The sequence below is a fragment of the Triticum aestivum genome, chromosome 4D (genome assembly GCF_018294505.1).
Source record: "Triticum aestivum cultivar Chinese Spring chromosome 4D, IWGSC CS RefSeq v2.1, whole genome shotgun sequence".
In the NCBI taxonomy this organism is placed as follows: domain Eukaryota; kingdom Viridiplantae; phylum Streptophyta; class Magnoliopsida; order Poales; family Poaceae; genus Triticum; species Triticum aestivum.
Window position 1 is genome coordinate 346,484,349 of NC_057805.1, and position 10,102 is coordinate 346,494,450.

A 10,102-nucleotide genomic window follows, 5' to 3' on the forward strand; every position below is an offset into this window, starting at 1 on the left:
GGTTTTTCGCCCAAGCCTGCTATTCTTGTGGAGAAGAAGGACATTTTTCAAACTATTGCATGAAGGAAAGCCAAGAGTATCTCAGAGACTTCCCGACAGCAGAAGTGAAGTTTGACCCTCAGGAAATAGAAGCTCCGATCATTACAGAGAAATTCAGGAAGAGAAAACGAAGGCATTCCCAGAACAACCCAAGTTCTGCAGAGAAGGACCTGAGTCATATCACTTGTTACAGGTGCAAGGATTTAGGTCATTATGCTAGTAAATGTCCAGAAAAGAAGCCTAGAATCCAAGGAGCCTACATAATCACAAAGAAGCCCCGAGACATCTCAGAAGTCATTTGCTTTTGCTGCAAGGAAGCGGGACATTTTGCTCGGGAATGTTCAGATCAGAAGAAAGCTGGAGCTGAGTAGTTGAGATTTGGATATGGATAATAAGAGTGCTAGAAAGCATTTTTTCATGAGTACAATAAGTTGAGTTATGTAATGGGTTCTCAGAGTTTGTAATGGATTCATGAAATCAATAAAGTTAAGGTGACATGTTTTCATATGTTGAATTGTATGAGTTGTTACTCTATGAACGCAGATTTGGACCATTTTCGAGGATATGAGAAATATGGTATATGGATGAAATTGTGCATTTTATTTTAAGGGTGGTAGTACCCGGTGAGGACACTTGACCCATGGAAAGGATAATGATATTTCACGGAGTGGAGTTTGGACCAAATAAACTGGAATTTTGTTTTGATATGAAGGGTACCCCAAGAGTACGAAGGAATGTAGTAATATTGGATTTAAAGGGGGTATAGTGTTGGAATATGGAACCATATAACCCAAAAGGATGAGTTAAAGCTATGCAAGTATTGCAGTGGGTCCATAACCCACAAGCCCAGGATTTGTAAGTGAACAGACGTAACCTTGATGAAGGAAGAAAATTTGGAAGAAGTTGTGCTTTCATCGGCAGACGTTCCTTAGGAGGATACGGAAACCCGAGAGTGGTGAAGTAACGATAGATGTTTTATTCAGCTTGCAGAATCAATGGAATTATCCGAACTAAGTTCGTCGACAAGAGAAATTCTGCAATGCTTGTGAGAATTCCCGAGTGTTAGAAATGCGAGATTCGCTAAACCTTATACAGAGTAATGATTTGGGTGCGGAATGGATTGATCACCATACCGACTTACTCTCGTCATTCGCTCTTGCTATTCGGGATGGCAAATCTAGAGCGACTTACCCTTGGTAGAGTGACGACGACGTCAAAACCTTCTTTAAACCATAGAATGGTAGGACGATTGATCCATGTACAGGCAACCGCTGCCAAACGTAGGTTATACGGTGAGATTCAGCCCAGACCCATTTCCTGCAGGACAAACCATAAATTATTGACCACCAGGAGGTTTCGATAGTTGTTTAGTATTGGCGATAGACCTGTCAGATATGAAGACCCAGTCTCGGAAGAACCTCGCGAGGATGAAAGGACACGTGTTTGAGGAAAAGGTTATGCACCTACCTGAAGAGCATCAGTGAAGAAGGTATTCCAGAGGATATGAGAAGACCGACACCGTCAACCCAAAGGAAGGGAGTACATGAGTCTTGGTCGGGACCATAACCCTAATTTTAAGTGTGGTAGCACACTAGAATTTTTCGATCAATGGATTTGCTGGATGACCTCCAAACCCTAACCTTTTCTTGCTAGCCTCTGCGAATCTCGAGGATGAGATTCATTTCAAGTGTGGTAGGTTTGTAACATCCCAAAATTCTAAATTTTGGAATGTTATATTAAATAAATATTTATGCTTGTTTGTTTAATTGTGGTGTGGTTGCTTGAGTGAAATTGAGTGAAATTTGATATATATTTTTTTGAAAGTTGAATCAGAGGGAATGAAATGACTTTCCGAAAACTTTCACTTTGCATTTTGATCCCCATCAATTCAAATTCATTTCATCACAAAACCCTAGAGTGAAGATGATATGGCTTCTTCCATTTAAATAAATGAAAAGCGTTTTGAAAAGATTTGAATTCCATCCGAAAATATTTCAAATTCGAAACTTTATGCAACTCAATGATTTTCATGAGAGAAGATAAAATGACTTCTTCAATTATATGAAATATGAGGTGGAATTTGCAAAGAATCCAATTTAAAGTCATTTGGAAGTATTTTGAAACTCCCTTCCAATTTGGAATTATTTGGATTTTTATTTAAATTATTATTTTTCTCTCCTAAAAACAAATAAATGGAAATAAGGGTAAAATGATTCCCTTCAATGGAAGATTAGGAGAAAATAAATTTGAAATCATTTTGGTATTTTAAAAAATGATTTTTGTTGGGTTTTAATGCAACAGTAGCACTATTTGCTTTATTTGAATTTTTGTAGATTTTATTTGCCTCTGAAACTGTGTTCATGTTTTAGAAAAAAAATCTGAAACTTTCGATATATAATATGCCTATCTAATAGTTTTTTTATTGCTCTTTATTTCAGTTTTCCTTGTCTATGTTAAAAAAAATCTGGCCGAAGCCCAGCCGCACCAGGCCCAGCCTCCTCCACAACCCAACATGGTCATCTTCCTCCTACTAACCTTCAGAAGCAGAACGCATGCACGCACCCCATGTCGCGCCCCACCCCCTTCCCTCCTTCCCCTTCACCAAGAATCCTCTGAATGGATCCACCTCCTTCCCCTACACCTCCTTCTCCAAGTAAAAGGCCATTAATGCCCCAGATTTTCTCGCCGGAGATCCGCACTTGCCTTTTTTTTTTGCTCGTCATGGCTGCACGCATTTGGACACCCCCTCGCCCTATAAATACCTCCCTCGTGTTGCCCTCTTTTCCATCGCCCAAAGCCCTCTCCTATGGGAGCTTATCCCCCTCCCTATCCCGCATAATTACTCATCGGAGTTCATAAACTCCGGCGGCTTCTCCATCGCCGCCCGAGGCTCGGTTGGTACTTCCTCGGCCTCCCTTGACGTTGCTGAGATCTCCTTTGCACCGTTCCGTTCTCTCCTTCCTCTAGGAGCCCCCACAACCTCGGATCCGATCTTCTTCCCCAACTCCGGCGACTACTCCGGTGAGATCAAAGAAATCCCGTAATTCTTCTTTTCAGAAAAGTAGCGATCTTAGAAAATTCATATCTATTAGTATACATATCCAAATTGAGTGATTCCAATTGCGTTAGATCACAAATTTTGTAAAGTTTCTGAATAGGTAAATAGTTTTTAGGTTTGACTATTTAAATTTGAACTTGATCAAATTCTCTTAAATCCTTGTATTTGATCTAACTTGAGTTTAGAAATAGATTTTTGATTGATTCTTTTTGCTACTGCTTTGTTATTGTTTTGTTTATCCAGTAGCATATAGTTATTTATTTTTAGTTTATTTTAAGTTAGGTTTGTTGCAAAAACAGTACTGTTTTGCTTATGTAGTTGTTTTAGTCATATAATTAGTGTTTTTAATTATTTTTAGTTAATTCTTTTTGTAGATTTTTACATGTTGTCATATGTTTCTGTTAGACTACAGTAGATAAATTTTTGTAGTTATTTATTAGTGTTTAGCTACTGTTTTAGTATTTGTTTGTTTAGTTCATAGTGATAGTTGATAAAAATTGTTTTATTAGTTTTAATGCATCTCTTTTTGCCGCTTTAATATATGTTGTTATTGGTTCTGTTATTAGGAGTAAATAAGTTTTCATAAATTATTTTAGTATTGTTTACTATTGTCTTAGTGTTTTCTAGTTGTTATAGTTGTTCTAGTGTTAACTAGATAGTTATAATAGTTTTTATTATACTAGTTCTTTTTGCTAGTAAATGCTTTAGTAAATTGTTTTCTGTTGTTTCATTAGAATTATATTTTCTTTGTTGTAGAAAAAATTATTAGAGTAATTTGGTGTTGCTATGAGAGTATTGTCTGTTATTGTGTGAGTTGGTTTCTCCCTTGTTTTCGTGAAGTTTTCTTTGTAATTCTATTTGGTTTTCTTTGACTTCATTATTGTTTTATTTATGACTTTTTGATTGTTATTTTGATTGCTAGTATTGTTTGCTAGAATTATTGCTTATGTGAGTATAATGTTTGACTATATAGATTTTCTCGGAGTGACGAATAGTTTATCAAAGATTCTGAGAGCGTTATTATCTTCATCAAGTAATACCAGGCAAGTTCACCTTGACCATGTTTTTCATACCTATGCCTTATTTGCATGTAGTAGCACCCTTTCAACAATCCCTCCAGTAGTGTTATTGAACCTTTAGTTGAGTAGATTGCATGAGGTAGAAACCCATCTCCCTGTTATCAAGCCCAGGGCGTTATGTAGTTTAAATGCTACGCTATAGTGGACGGGGTTGGTATGAATGATCGGGAGTGGTGTGAGAATGGAGGACTCTACGTCAATAAAGACAAATTCATGATGGCATCGGCAAGGACTGCATCTTCAGGACTTCAAGACTTCAAGATTTCGAGACTCGAGACAAGAATTCAATACACACTACTGGGTGAAGGACGGTTGACGGGCACCCTGGAGGAACCAGTGGATGGCCGGGATGCATGGAGAAGCGCCATGACATCTTGCGGAAAGCTTCACCCAGACTCAAAGAGACGGAAGAATACTTCATGCCCGGAAGCTTACCTGTGCAACCGCAAGTCACTATGGGCTCTGGCTTGGTTGACCCTAGTGGTGACTCTGGCTGGGACGGTGCTAGCAGATGTAGAACTACGGTAGGATTGGATGAGCACCGGACAGTGGTCAGGGGAACTCTTCGGAAGACCATGTTTCGGTCGTCTTGTTCTCAAACAACCTGAAGTGCGAGAACGTAAAAAGAGGGATCGAATCTTTTGGGTAAAGTGTAAAAACCTCTGCAGAGGGTTAAAACCTAATCGATTAGCCATGTCCTCGGTTACGGACAACTTGAGCCTCTGGACTTGGATCTATCTCGGAACTCTCAACACCGGACTGATAACATAATTGTGGGCAACTTATGATGATTTGGGTATGAGACATCGGTTGGCGGAACCATGTCATGATAGAAATCTCCGTAGTACAGACTCCTGATATTCCTTTGTTGTAGAGAAAATAAAACCAGCTTTTACGCAAAAACATCAGACACAGAGCCACAAAGCCATATTGCATATAGAATCGTATTATCATCTGCTTTCTCATGTTGTGATCTTGCCGGTACATTCAATGTACTGACCTACACGGCTGCAACGTCTCATGTTGCAGATATGTTCCTTCCGACGAGTAAGTGTACGGTACAGGGTTACGGTATATACTCAACCTGCCGATGGTGTTTATGGGACTCCACACCCGATTGTTTGTTTCCGCTGAGACTTATGAGGTATATACTAGTTTTACGTTATTTATACATGTGATTGCACTTTAATATATACATTGATGTACTGTGTGTGTCAACATACCGATCCAGGGATGGCACAGATATACAGAGGCTTGACCGTCTGAGGTCGGGTCGCTACATACAGATAGCTCTTCAGAGAAGGATTCAGAGGCAGATGACCAGTGCTATTATCCCCCGGAGGTGTATGCTCAAACTTGGCAGGGTTATATTACTCATATAATGCATATGTTGTATTGCAATGCTTAGTTTTTACATCATATACACAATATTGAATGCCATCTCCTTAGTTGACACATCATATATGCGATTGCCCTCTGCTCACTTCCTTAGTATATAAATCATATATTTGAATTATGTCATGCCATGATGTTTACATAGACAGCATGTATCTGAATTATGGCATGCCAACCCATTTTCTGAAGACATAATATAGTTGTATCACCTCATCCTGTTCACATAGTCATCATATTTTGAATTATGTCATTCTATCCGTGAATTATATCATGCCATCATGTTTCCATCGACGGCATGTTTGTGATTTATGGCATGCCAACCACTTTAATAGACACATCGTATAGTTATATCATGTCATCCTGTTTACATAGTCATCATATTTTGAAGTATGTCATTCTATCCTGTTTAGTTAGCCATCATACATGTGAAATTGTGTCATGCTATCCTGTTTAATTAGCCATCATATATGTGAAATTATGTCCTGCTATTCTGTTTGCTTAGACAACATAAATGTGAATTATTTCATGCCCTGTTTTCTTCCCTACTATCCATTGCACCTGTCTATCTTACAATGTCCGTACATTCAATTACTTTTCTTGTTTATCAGCCATTTCAATTAGAGGGAGTGATGGCAGTATCTGTGGGAGTAAAAACATGGTCTTCAGAAAAGATCGTGCTACCTGTCGATGGAGATAGAACAACGGTTGTACTTGCCCAAGAACCAGCCCCACCACACATAACCCAGACTCACGCAGATTATACCCCTACCCAGTTGGACAAAGAACCAGCTACACCCCTTCTAACCCCAACCCCAGCAGATAGTAACCCAGTTCCCGTTGACACAACACCGTCTCCACCACAGAGCACCCAAACACGAGCAGTTAGTAAGGCAACTGCAGTGCCCAAAGCACGAGGACCACCACTCCGAACCCCAAGTCAATGCTTAAAGCAGAAGAAGAATTGTTCTCAGGTCAGGTTCCGTAGCTATGGTTCATACTACTTTTCTCTTGCATCACTGTATTTACTGATACCAACTAATTTCAAATTTGAAGGATGCAATTGAAACTCCAATGGCGCAACAGGTATGTTTTAAACCTGTTTCTTCAACGTGTTTGGCTGTTTGCTGTTGTAACTTGCTCTATGTTGATTTCAGTTTCAATTGAATAAACAGTTATGTTCTCATGCCATGCACATTACAAGTGTTGTTATTGCTGTGTAGTTTCCCACACTTATATTCTGTCTATGCTGCTTTGTCTTAAATAGATATGATTCGAACTGTATCTATCTTGATTTGGCAACATAAACTAGAATGATATAGACCATACAGTGACCATACTACATAGATATATGTTTGTTTCATGTTGTTATCCTGTCCACCTTACTACTGAACTAGTTTACCAAAATGAGTTTCATATACTACATTGTAAACCTGAGATGTGTTTGTTTGTTTCTCTTTTAGAACGCGGATAAAATATTGGAGAAGAGTACCCTGTTATGCAATGGTAAAGGAAGTAATGCAGATAAGGTTCAAGATAGGGAGACATTCCTGTTGGTCTCCAAGAAAGCTGATAAAAACTATATTGAAGACATTGAGACAACCCCAAAGTCCTGTCTTGATGTAGTGTTTGAGTTACTGGCTACCACTGCTGGCACCAGCTCTTCGAACTCGTTGCATGAACCAGTTCGGCTTCTTGAGTCTCAACTTCAAGTTGAAAGACATCGATCAGATGTTATGCGACAGGAAGCCGAAGGACTGAGGAAGTCCCTGTAGAATTCAGATGCATACTTTCTGGTGCAACAGCAAGCGCTGGAGGACTTAAGCGCCAAACAAGAGAAAGTTAATAAGCTTGCTAAGCATCTTGCCAGCATTATGGGTACCCAGGATATTGTTTCTTGAGCTCTTCTGAAGTGGTTTCAGTTCTGGACTTGTTTTGCTGCGGCGTTTATATGCTGCTGTGTTCCCTATATTTGCACTGGTGGCGAACTTTGATGCCCAGTGGATGTAATATGTGTAATAGCCGTGATAGCCTAGTGTAAGTTGCTTGCTTATTTATTTCCTTGTTGTCTTGTTTATTTGTTTGCTTGTAGTCAGTGCAGTTCTTTTTCTGCGGTTTGCTAGTGGCTGCAATAACCTATTTTTTAAAACTAGGCCACAATAACCATGGGCTAATATTTACTGTAGTGACATTGGGCCTCCTACGGGCCGTAGAAACAGTGGGCCTTCTACGGGCCGTAGAAACAGTGGGCCTTCTACGGGCCGTAGAAACAGTGGGCCTTCTGCGGGCCGTAGAAATAGTGGGCCTTCTACGGGCCATATCATCAATGGGCCTTATACGGGCCGTATGATCGATTGGCCAAACAGACCGCATTCTGGCCGTAAACGGGCTAGAGTTGGAATCGTCCGTTCATGGGCCGACCATAACGGGCCATCGTTAATAGGCCGTATTTGATGACGCTATGAAAACGGCCCAACGTATTAACGGACCACAAACGGGCCGACAGTAACCACGGGCTGAATTTGGCCCACAAGCAGAAAATGACAGTAACGGGCCGTAAGTAAATGAATGCTGGAAAATAGCCCAAGAATAAATGGGCTCTGAGAAGGCCGAAAGATAACATTGGCTGGAAACGGCCCAACGGAATAACGGGCCGTTAATGGGTATAAAGTGATACATTGTTCTTTGCGGGCCAGTTTCACCACGGGCCGTTAATGGGTGTAAAGTGATACACTGTTCATTACGGGCCAGTTTCACCACGGGCCGTTAATAGGCCAAGAGTTACATAGGGCCTCATATGGGCCGAAAGACGTCATGGGCCATACATGGGCCAGAAGTGAAAACGGGCTGGAATCATATTGGATGGCCCAGATGACGCTACTAGGCCTAATTCGAATAGGGCGTAACGGGCCTTGGGTTAGCGGGCTGTAAATGGGCTATATGCGAACAGGCCGTTAACAGGCTTTCCATGGGCCGGCCCGCCACCTTTTGACCAAGTCAAATAGGCCGGCCTTTTCACAGGAATGGGCCTCTCTTGGGCCGTGCCACGTGTCGATGTATCATAGGCGCCTTCTGTCCAATGAGTGGATGACATCTGTCCGAGCGATGAGCCGACACGTGTTTCCTCTAGCCAATGATGATTTTACACGTGGAAAATCCCCATTGGTCGGGGCTGTTAACGGGTTATCGGATCCAAAACCCGACCCGATAGCTTAACGGCATTCCGTTACGGTGGATGCCACGTGTCGGTCACCCTTGACGAAAGCACTTATGTGACGCGCGATTTATCGTCATGGAAGTGGACACTTCCGTGATGATAATTTTGGTAATGTCATGGAACACTTCTATGACAACACAGGTATGACTATCTTGATTCTGTCATAAATTTGTCATGGATGTACATGCATAACAAAAAACGCGACCTACTGTGACAAACACGTATCATCACGGAAGTGTATTTTTTTGTAGTGACAGCGGCCTAAACCCGAGTAAAATCACCATGTCGTAGAAGCAGGATTCGTGCGTCTCCTCGTCCCTCATCGAACCAAAGAAGGGGGCATCCCTTGCTCTCTAGTGTTGTGTTAGGACACACGACACATGCATTGTACTCTAGTGTTTATGAGCATAAGAATGCACAATGACTATCGTATGCTGGCATCCTGATTAATAGAGTCAATCGACTACTCGTATCAACAAGCCGTACCTTCTATTTCAGAAACCCATCTCCAAAGAATCACCACGTTAAGTGTGCTTGGACTGGAGAAATTTGAAGATGGGTGAACGGCTTAGATGTTGTTCCCGGGTAGCCGACCCTCACGGTTACACAGGAGTGTGAGGGTAAGGGGCGTGTGCATATGGCGCATGGAGCATGTAACCCTTCGTGGCACATGAGATGACACATGTGTCGACACTAGATGCACAGATGTGTGCCAAGAGTGAGCGTTCTTGTTAGGCCAATGAAGATATCGGTTTCTTTGAGTGAGGTGTACGTGACATCATGGTTAATAGAATTTATAGACTACTCATATCAACATGGAGCACTTTATTTTTCGAAAGTTCATCAAAGAACCTCCAGAAGAATGGTTCTCGGGTTCGTGCAAGTAAGCACAAAGTGGGTAGATTAGGTATATTTGACCAAGCTATATTCCAGGGGATAATCAGTGATAATGAATGGAAATCGACGATTGTGGTCGGGGCGTTACATGTGCCCAAGCATGGAGTGGCTTACTTAGTAATCAAATCAATTTCTCAACATACTCCTAAGGCTCAATTCATGTGGCTATCCTATGTTTGCCATCGCCATTTTCAAGTTCATAAACATAAGTAAGGTAAGCTAAACAAATAATTAATTATTGCTACCTCAGTGAGGGGTAGCAACGAAAATGAAAGATCAAAAATCTATGAAAACACATGCGACAACCGTAAATGATAGAAGCCTTGTTTGCTATAGTGGTGCATAATATTAAATTTAGTCAAATTGTCCCTTACTTTATTTACTGCCGTGGTTGCTATTTTTGGTATAAAACTATTTCAA